The 10412-nt window shown below is 34.4% G+C and overlaps 1 long non-coding RNA gene across 1 annotated transcript; it reads right to left on the bottom strand.

Annotated features, from left to right (window-relative positions):
- Nucleotides 1–517: 517 nt before the first annotated feature.
- Nucleotides 518–1402, bottom strand: LOC131047745 (uncharacterized). Its single transcript, XR_009106284.2, has 2 exons — nucleotides 894–1402; nucleotides 518–805 (listed from the first exon to the last, which is right to left on the bottom strand). It is a non-coding gene; the product is annotated as an uncharacterized LOC131047745 (long non-coding RNA).
- Nucleotides 1403–10412: the final 9010 nt, after the last annotated feature.

The following is a 10412-nucleotide window of genomic DNA, read 5'->3' on the forward strand; positions in this document are numbered from 1 at the left end:
TGATAAAATTTGTCAAACTTAGATACTATGTAGTTTTTCTTTTTAGAAGCTTTTTTAGCCATTCTATCATCTTCTAGAAATCTAAGTGAGGCCAATAAATTCAATGGTATCTTTGCCATTATTGAAGAAAGAAATAACAGCATGCAGTTTTGTAATATATAAATGGTGTCACTTAAGAATCAAACTGTTGTTCAGTTTTGTTACAAATGGTGTCACGTATGAAATAAATGTATAAAAACAAACGGTGTCACAATACAGTAAAAGGGCTATCATATTCTAGTTTCCATTAGACGAAAAGCTAAAGTAGAATGACGGCAAAATAAAACGTAAATGACAGGCAATGTTACAATATTGAACGGATTGTTGTTTACCAGGCGTGGTTCTTTTTGAAATTACAGGCCTGCCCGGAAGAAACGATTACAATTATAAATTATTGCGTTGATTAAATCGACTTTTTCTGTTCCTCTAATTGAGAGTTACATCTTTCACACAGGTAAAACAACCGCAAATAAAAATATATAAAATTGAACAGGCAAGTAATTTATTTGTTAACAAAGGAAAGTCCATTACAAAAGTGCAAGACTTGCTAAATATAAATTTATTTATAGCATAACAATACGATAATAGATAGAAAAGCCGGGCTTCTGCGTTATACCGATAACAACATCTACAAGTAAATAATTCATGGTATCCCGTCATCTTTCTCATCAGCACAACCAACATGTAGTAATACTACTATTGTTCATTACAATCTAAACCAGCTCTCCTTTACTTACAGTCTATATATTCTCCGCGGACTTTCTATCTGTAACAAGAACAAAAAGAAAACTTAGTTAATCACTCATTGAAGAGATGGAAATGTAAAATGAGTTTTAACGGAATTGTGACCTTACAATATGTCTAATAAATAGGATGAGGTGGAGGAGAGTTATGCATGGGAGGAGGATTGTATTGTCCATGCTTTGGTGGGGGGTTTATTACTGGCTTGGGAGGAGATTTCATCAAGGGAGGATAAGCTTCACCAGGGCCATTGAATATAGGGGAACCTGGCTTGTGATAGAGAGGAGCATTAGCAGGAGACAAGGGTAGGGGTATGTGGAAATATGGCGGCTTTGGAATAAGGGGAGAAGCGTGGGGCGATTGTGGGTTTGGAAATGTAGGAGGGTGAGCGTCTTTCATAGGAGGCTTCTTCTCCAATGGGGGCTTGTGAATTAAGGGAGAAGGGAAGTGTGGTTGTGGGTTTTGTAGTGGCGGTGGAAGGGTAGGAGGGTGAGCTCCTGGTAAAGGCTTTCCATTGTGGTGAAAGGGAGGCAATGCCCTTCCCGATGAACACACTGAGACAAATGCCAACAAGACGATAGGTAAAAGGGAATGATGAAGAGGCATCGCCATTATTGTTGGTGGTGAGATGGAATGGTGCGAGGGTTGAAGAGTATTTATACACAACCAGGTGAAGGCGAGCGCACTAGAAACTTCCAATTCACACTGCTCAACTACGAAGATGACAAATAAATCAAAAAGAAGACTGATGGTTATACGTGGCGTAAAAAACAGAAAAGTCAAGATTTGCGTGTCGGAGATTTCCACAAAGTCGACTTGTTTTCTACGCATCTACAAAAATTTAATGCGTTCATCAGGCATCAATTTCGGAGATGGAATAACATTTTGGCGATTCACAAAGTCAAAACATTTTGGCACTTTGAAGCGTTTAGATGCGGCATTAGTGTCTCCGTTTTAGAAGGCGAAGGACGGCTCACATGTGAAGGCAAACCGCAGAAAGTGAGGGAGAGTGAGAGGGATATTCAACGTTTAGCCGTGTGAATACAAATGGGCCGGATCCGATTTGAACGCTACGTTGCTCTAAAGTCTTGCCTATAGTTGATTTTATGTTTTTGTTTAAGATAAGCGAGGAAAGGGTTCCAATTTATACAGATCGGTACCTAAAAACATTTAACTATAAAATAGGTTTGGAGAGCTAGCCTCCAAAAAAACAAGTCTTAATCAAATCATAGGAAAATAACGAAGCAGTTTGGAAAGAAAAAGGCAGCCAAAAAAAACAACAGAACAAAGAACAGCCTATGAGATTACAGGGGCACTAGCCAGATTGCCCCAACTATCCAACATATATTTCAAATCCTCCTCCCACAGGAGCAGGTAGTTGTTCTTTTGTGCCTTTTTCCTACCAGCATCCTGTATTGCAGGGCCCTTTCTCTTCTTCTTCTCAATCTTCTTGTAGACAGTCAACCACAAACTTGTCTCACGACTGTGCATTTATAACATCAGTTCTATATGTATAAGTTCTTTGTTTCACTTGAAGGTTCTTTATTTCTTTATATTTTGATATATCATGAACTAATATTTAATATCTATAAATACACTTATGCAGTTACTAGCATGTCATAATTGGACATGTTTTTCTATGTTAACCCTCAAAAATATATATCAATAATAAGACATATCAATCTTGTATCTTGCAAATGCTTTTATGGATGCTTTCACAAAACTTTATTCGTTTTAGTGCACCACTTGAAATGTTCAATGGAAATTTTATTTCAAGAGAAAGAGATTCTTTATTGTATTAGAATAAATGAATTAAATATCTTTAAACACAATGAAATAGCAACACAATGTGTGAGTTTGTATTTGATTGAGCCTAACAGAAAAGGATAAATTTGGGAAAGAATTAAATTTGAATTTAAAAGTTTTATTTTTGTAGGGATGATTTTTTTTAACATGAACTTGTCTTCGTGTTTATAGAATTATCCCTCCCTAATTCAATTTTTTTTGGCTTTTATCCATACAATGTTTCAATTATTTATATTTCCTTGCATATTTGTAATCCCTTTGTAATGTTACCTCAATACTTTAAAACCACATTTTATTTCTTTTGGTAAAGTTTAAAAAGAATTTGCAACACTATAATTATTACAAAGTTACCATGGGACCCTGAAGCCATAAAGGAAATAGTTATTGCTAGGTTTTTAAACGTTTCACATATTTCAATAATTATATTGTAAATTTATTCTTTAAAGTTAAAATTATACAACTTTTATAATCAAAAAATTTTGGGCTTCACTTAAATATTTTTAAGAGCTACAATTTTACTCCTAAACTGGAAAAATGCACATACCCCAAGGATAACATTTTTTATTCACATAGATGGAAACAAATTATGAAAGTGGTAACACATTCCTCATTTTCATCACTTATTTTCTGGCATTTTTCTATACCTAATCATTTATTTAGGTGTTACCAACTCACAAATCTCACTAGTTACATGTGATGATTAACTTGCCAAAAAAAAAGACCACACCATACACCTTCGAGCTTGGACACTTAAGAGACCAATTCACCCAAATTCAAGTCTAACTCTCATGCCTAACCTAAATCATTTTTTACAATATCTCCCTATTTTATTATACTTTACTATTTACTTATGATTTCATCTATTACATTTTTTTTTTATGATTTATTGTTTGAATAAAAGAATCATTTAAGTTGTACCAAATATAGCTATATATAAAATCTTGAAATAATACACTCCTCTTTGTTTTTTGAATTTTTGAGTACACTTGTAAGCTCTTTGTATTGCAAATTTATAACCAAATTTTATTTAATCTCATTAGATTTCCATAATCCATTAGTCTAATTTTGTATAATGCTTCTGGATTTGATTGTGTGAGTTTTTTTGCATCAACTTTTTGGATCTCACACTGTGATCTGTCATTAGGATGATAGTAGAGAGTACCATGAGAAAATAGATAATATTGCAGACTTGGCCACAATAAAAAGAATGAGAATGGTGGGGAGAGGTAGAGAGAGGGTATGAGTGTAGGACAAGTGGCAGCTTAGGATAGGTAAATTAAAATATTAAAAAAGTAAAAACAAAAATGGACACCAACAAGTTAAAAAAACACCAATGAACAATGCAATATAAAATTAATAAGAGACACCAAGTAACAAAATATGAAACCAAAACAAAGAGACCTAAAAAATAGACTAGATAAAAATAACAATAAAAATACAATTAAAAATGAAAATAAAAGATAAATGAATCAAATAACTAAAATTGTTGGCAATTGACACTCATCCGGTTTAGTTGTTTTGTCATTGATGGCAAGACACATCATTTTGGGTTGCACACTTAACTGGTACTCACCGGTATTCATGATTTGGCAACCGACATTCAGGGAAACCGGCAAACTAGGAACCAGTATATGAGGCCAACATAGGAGATTGATCCGGCAGGTTTACACGGTAGCAATCAGTGGCATCAGACATAAAGTTTAATGTATTTATTTTTGTCTAGGCCGACATGTAAATAACTTGTAATATCATTGTAAGCCGACATAAGACATTTATGTTTGTGATTGGGAAGGGTATTTAAGTCAGTCCGATTAGGTTATTTTGGAGACATACATAGATAGATGGAATGCATAGTGATGTGATATTGTGCGAGCAATGTTGATCGCTTGAATGGGAATATAATATTCTATAGTCAATCTTGGTTATTGGTTTAGAGGTTTGTGATGCAAAGTAAGTTACCGGTAAGGGAGGACACAGTGAAAGCCGACATAGGTAGTGCTTGAACCGAAACTCATCCAACATAGTAGATGCAATCTCTGAGTTCAGAATTTTGTTTGTAACTCCATATTTGGTGTTTGTAGTCAGTGAGACTCCTTTTTTAATGAGAAATACCCTCTAGGTTGTTGGCCTTTTTGCATGTGCAAGCCCCTATTGCACTATTTATTCATTTGGCCAGTGGATAGATATTGTGGGTCACCAATCCCACCATTGTTTTTTCTCTTTGAGGTTTTCCACATATAAATCTTGATGTTATGGTGTATGTTCTTGTGGTCATTTCATTTCTTCTTATTGTTATATTCTTTTATTGTTACTGGTTACTGAAATACTTTGTTAATAAGGTTAAAATTGATCTCATCGATAGAATGTCGATTCACCCCCCCCCTCTTAGTGTTCAGGGATTCCAACAATTGGTATCAGAGCCTGGTGCCTTGGACTAAGTCTAACATCTTAAGGAAGATCTTGAGTCTGGAATCCATGGAGATGAGTATAGAAAAACATCTTGAAGTAGCACTTGAAGACTATGATGCTGAAAGAATGAAGAACTTGAAGTTGCAAGATGAGTTGAACTCTGCAAAGGAATTCATCCTTATCCTACAAGAGAGGTTGTCATCTACTCAAGCTAAAAGGAAGGAACTTTTACAAAATCAGGATGATGAAGAAAAGAATGCACTTAAAGAACAATGTTAGAAGATGAGTCAGGAGAATAGTGTCATGAAGAATAAAATGCAATCCCTAACTATGAGAATGTCGAACAAGATTGAAGACCGGAAAAAGAATGCAAAAAATATTGGCAAATCTCTGAAGGACAAATCTGAGGAATGCATTAGGCTGGCACATGAGAATGATATATTGAGAACTGAGTTAGTGCAATCCCATAATAATGAGCAGGAGTTGGAAAGGTTGATAACAGTCCTAAGGGGAGATTTGGATACTGCAAATGATTACAAAGACAAGTTTAAGGATAGGTTTGCAAAGCTTGATGAGATATTCAAGGATCAAAGGTGCAAGAGAGACACTAGAGGTCTTGGATTTTAGCATGGAGAAAGCTCTGGTACTGCAAATGAATTTGAAGAAACCGATCAGAAGGAGAATCCACCTGTCAACCACAACCAGAAATCACTAGTAAGGAAACCCAATGAACATAAATTCAATGGTAGATGCTTTATTTACAATAAATTTGATCATATGGGAAGACATTGCAAAAATAGAGCAAATCGAGATAATAATGCAATTCCCGGTCAATGTTCAAATTGTAATAAGTATGGTCATAGGATAAAAGATTGTAGAATGAATGTGAAATTTCATGCATGTGGAAAGTTTGGACTTATAGCTAATCAATGCAGGTCAAGGAATGATCAAGGATACAGTAAAGAAATTCAGAAAAATATTGTCACTTGCTATGCATGCAACAAAATAGGATATATTGCTAAATTATGTAGAAGCAAGAACAATCTAGTAGGAAATGATGAGAAAGGAAAATATAAGGTTGATGATATCTGAAAGGACCATGAGAAGAAATGGGTTAGGAAATCTAAAGATCAACTAACAGAGACAAACAACCCGGTTACTCAACCGACAGAGCAGAATGTTCCTGCACCGACAGGAAATTCATCCGGTAACTAAGGCATTAGCCTTAGCAGGAGGCAAATTAATGATAGATCTTGCATGAACCCTGGTAGTGGTCTAAAAGCTTGTTTCAGCTCTTGGAGAAGTCAGTTTGAAGGTTTTTCGGTACTGATATTATCGATTTTGAATTCGGTATGATAGGTCACCACACATTTATGTCAATGTGAAATTAGAGTTTTCACATAATAAAAAAGGAAATGTTGGTTCATTTCCGATCTCATAGCATCCAAAGCAAAGCAGAGTAAGTTTAAGGCGATTCTAGGCGATCAAGAGCATTCCAATGCATTTAGACCATATTTTCAAGAGCTTTCACCGATGAAGGTTGTGAGGTATTTTATTAGTTTCCATGCTATCTTTTGTTTTCAATGTCTTCTAGATTAGTGCCCGCTCCGGTAGGTTTGACTACCCCTGTTGTTGTTAACATCAAGGATTGTCCATGCCCAATTTTCAAGAAATGCCCTTAGATTGCGAAGGTTGATGATTCGATCGGTGCATTTTCTAGGGTTCCAGATGGAGTTCTATATATTGAAGATGTTTGTGCATATATCCACTACACTCTAGAGGATTTAGGTTCTACTGAAATCAAATTAATGTACATGACAAATCTGCTAGATAGGAAAGGATCGATGAAACCACAATTCCAAATTCTAAAGGATCAAGAATTCACAGACCTTTTGGAGATGCTAAAATTTGAAGATCAAATGATCTGGTATGTGCTAAGACATGTCCATGGGGAATTCATGTGGCTAGAGAAACCTTACAAAATCACCAAGGAGGCCCTTCATGCAATCATCAATTTTCCCCAAACTGGTCTGACTCCCGGAAAGAAGAAAATATCTAACAATGAGGTGGAGAAGTTAACTAGTGCAACTTTTGACAACCAGTCAATGAGGATAAGCACTATTAGAGACAAAGTTGTTCAATTTGCAAGCATGATCATCGGTTACGAGGTAACCCAATCAAACCGATTGAACTCAGTTTCTAGTTCATGCATTTACTATGCTCATAAGATGGTCAAATAAAATGATAGGTATGATCTCTGTCAATGGATGTGTGAAGAGATAATTTTAAAGCTAGGGAAGATTAAGGGTAAGAAGAAAGGTGTTTTCTGATATGGTAACCTTGTTGTTTGCTTGACGCTTTTCTTTTTGAACGAGTTATCGAGATCTAGTACAGCACAATGGGCATTTGATATACCGATAGCGAAACAAATAAAAAAGGATATAAGAGGTTTGGGACAGGACAAGGAGAGAGACTCCATTTTATGTGGTTATTTTAAATCATTTCAGAAGACGATGAAGAAAAGAGAAAGAGTGCCTAAACATATTGTTGATAAATACTCTATAGAAATTTGCTTTATGATGAAGAAGGATGAAAAATTGATGGAGGCAGTGCAACCACAAAAGGTATGGATCACTGAGAAGGACTATCAGGTTGATGTTGAGATCTTGGACTTATATGCCAAGACTCGTATTGATGCTCCAGTTGATAAAGCTGAGAAAACCTTTGGGACAACAAAGAAAAAGGAATACGAAGTTCAGATAGGTTTTAGCAGGAAGAGAAGGGAAGGAAAAATCAAGAAGGTTTGGGAATCTATTGAGAAAATATCCTCTAAAATCAAACAGATCATTGGAATAGTAGAAGGGTCATCTCTGGCAGCAGTTCAGACTCCACCAACAGCAACAACCGACAAGGGTGTATTGAAGAGAAAGAAACCATAAACTTATATTTCCCCTGTTGATTTCAGTTCTAATACTGATGTTGTGCCCCCAAAGATTCCCCAGACTTACATCAGGATACAGAGGAAGAAGCCTAAGGAAGCAAAGAAATAGAAATTAAAGGTCACCACACCGGCAACCCCAAAGAAAATTTTGAAGGAGAGGAAACCGGTTAAGGAGTCTACTTCTACTCCTGACAAGAACAAGACATCAGATATAGATATAACTCTCGAATTTGGTAAGAGTATTGAATTCATTCCTCTTCTCTCATTTGTTGAATTGATTGATTAAATAACTAAAGATGGAATTTTGAGCAATATGGGTCAGTGCAAGAAGATGAGTCCACTTTTTGGCCAAAAAGTGGAAGTGTTTTCCCTGTTTTTCAGATTTTGTCTCATTTGAGCTTAAATATTGAAACACTTAGAGATTGAATCTTGGAAAAAGTTAGGAATATAAAAGATAGCCCTCTGAGTGTGCTTTTCAAATATGTAATTTATTTTAATACCCACATAATAAAAAATAACTTTTTGAATGGAGTTCTAAAAACTATATTTTAAAAATGTTTGTTTCAGGACCATACCATGCATGTGTACGACCCACACTTTTTGACACAATTAAAATTATTATCTCAAATCGTTTTGGGAAATGGTTTGTAACACACTAAAGATTCATGAGCATATTTTTCTGTGTTTTTTTTTAATTAATTTTTTAATGGCCATAATTATCTTTTTAAAAATTTGACGTGTACGACCAACATAATTTGATGTAAACTTAGCGTTTTTAAATTTATTTTTTTAAAATAGAAAGGAATTTTGTGTAGATTGATGACATATATTTTTTTTTTCAAAATTCATTAAAATAAAAAGGTTATTAAATTAAGAAAATTAGTTAATATTTCAAATTTATGGACCTGATTTAGTATAAATTAAATGAAAAATAGTTAAAATAACCATTTTTTAAATAAATTTACATATTTAGAATCTAGATAGTATAATATGAAATGGGTTTTAATTTCGTATAAAAATTCTCTGATTAGAGGCACGTAAACTATTTCAGACGTTCACATTTGTGCTTTCATTCATGGAGCTTTGAATTTGCAGGTTCATGTCTCAAGTGTGGCCATCCTAGGTCTATCCCGAGCCTAATCCCGAGGCAAGTGGTGGGTTGTGGATTCAAATTTTACTAAACAGAGGCCCATTTTATAAATGGGGGCCCATTCCATTTTTTACCCATTGGATTTAATAACGGGCTCCCATTTTGAAAACGGGGACCCATTATTTAAATAACGGGCCCCTGTTTCCAAATAATCATTACTGTAAAAAAAAAAAGATAGATTGCATTGATTTACCACACTATCATTGAAATCCATACTGACAAAGATTTTTTACATCATTTGGCAGTACTTTTTAATATTTTTTACATGATTTTTTGAAGAACTCAGTAAAAAGATATTATTTTTTGAAGAGGAGTTTGTAAAGATGGGTTCTAAGAAACGTCAAAAGAAAAAAAAGAGGACAATGACAGTGGACGAAATTCAAGCACATAGAGAGGAGGAGGCAAAATGCCAAAGAGATCAAAAATCATAACAAGGACAATTGAATAACACTTCTGAAGCATCTAGTTCAGTGCCCATTGTAGATGAGACCATTCAAGACATCATGATGGATGCAAGAAATGTAGAACCACACACGGGTATGACTGTTGATGCAAATATTCATGTGGATGCGAATCCTGGTATGTTTTTAAATCCCGATGACTATGATGCCAATCAAATTGCTGATTTAGATGAAGCTGGATATAAATTTCATACACCAATACGAAAAGAAATAAAAATTGAAAATATTACACCACCCTCTCTGAAAGAAAATGAATGTAATTTGTTTACTATTGATAGCAATGTTCTAGATAATCTCAATGGGTTAGTTTCTTGGAGACAAATCAGAACACATGCAAATAGATTATATAAACAATTTTTCTATAATAAAAGTTAGGATTCCAATGTCAATTAATGCTACAATTAATAAAAATGTTAAAAATGCGTAAAGTCATGAAAAAAATAGGTATTTATGCAAAACCAAAAAGAAAAGATGAATCATATAAGCAAGTTGTATCTACTATTGCTAGTGCCATTGATTCTATTGGAAAAACAAGTCAATCTAAAGATAAGAATGCAACACGTAGAGTTATAACGACTGCTATAGTTGACAAAATGATTGTTAGTAGAAGAATGTTAAGTGATATAAGTGGCTATTTGAACTTACATCGTAGAACCTTGTCAAGAGCGACCAAAAGAAGAGACACAATTGAAATTGATCCACTAAACCATTGTTCAAGTTTTAGTGGTAGACTTCAAAGGTTGGACATGAAATTAAATGATGAAACTAAACAATTAATTGCAAAATTTTGGCATGATAACACTAGAGTTTCATCAAATGCTAGAGATATTTTAAAGTGAAGGGTGGGATCAAAAATTCGTGATCC

The sequence above is a fragment of the Cryptomeria japonica genome, chromosome 4, assembly GCF_030272615.1.
Source record: "Cryptomeria japonica chromosome 4, Sugi_1.0, whole genome shotgun sequence".
NCBI lineage: Eukaryota > Viridiplantae > Streptophyta > Pinopsida > Cupressales > Cupressaceae > Cryptomeria > Cryptomeria japonica.